Source organism: Corvus brachyrhynchos, unplaced genomic scaffold (assembly GCF_000691975.1).
Source record: "Corvus brachyrhynchos isolate BGI_N302 unplaced genomic scaffold, ASM69197v1 scaffold245, whole genome shotgun sequence".
NCBI classification, from domain to species: domain Eukaryota; kingdom Metazoa; phylum Chordata; class Aves; order Passeriformes; family Corvidae; genus Corvus; species Corvus brachyrhynchos.
Window position 1 is genome coordinate 5,945,650 of NW_008238988.1, and position 568 is coordinate 5,946,217.

The following is a 568-nucleotide window of genomic DNA, read 5'->3' on the forward strand; positions in this document are numbered from 1 at the left end:
GAGCAAAGGAGGCTCAGGGGGGACCTTGTGGCTCTGCACAAGTCCCTGACAGGAGGGGGCAGCCGGGGGGGTCGGGCTCTGCTCGCAGGGAACAGGGACAGGAGGAGAGGGAACGGCCTCAGGCTGGGCCAGGGGAGGTTTAGATTGGATATCGGGGAAAAATCTCTTCATGGAAAGGGCTGTCCAGCCCTGGCACAGCTGCCCAGGGCAGTGGTGGAGTCCCCATCCCTGGAGGGATTTAAAAGCTGTGTAGATGTGACACTTGGGGACATGGGGCAGTGGTGGCCTTGGCAGTGCTAGGGGAATGGCTGGACTCCATGATCTCAGAGGACTTTTCCAACCTCAACAATTCTCAATGACTTTTATTTATCAGGAATTATGAGGATGCAACTCCAGAGCTGCACAGAACTGCTTTAGTCCATGTCGGCACATGTTGTAGTGGGGATACTGCAACATGCATATATCAAACCAGGAGTCCCATGGAAAGGAAATAATATGGACGGATTCTATGGAGGAACCGTGGGAAGACTCTTGGCTCTCAGAGCCGCATATGGACATTTATCTTAAA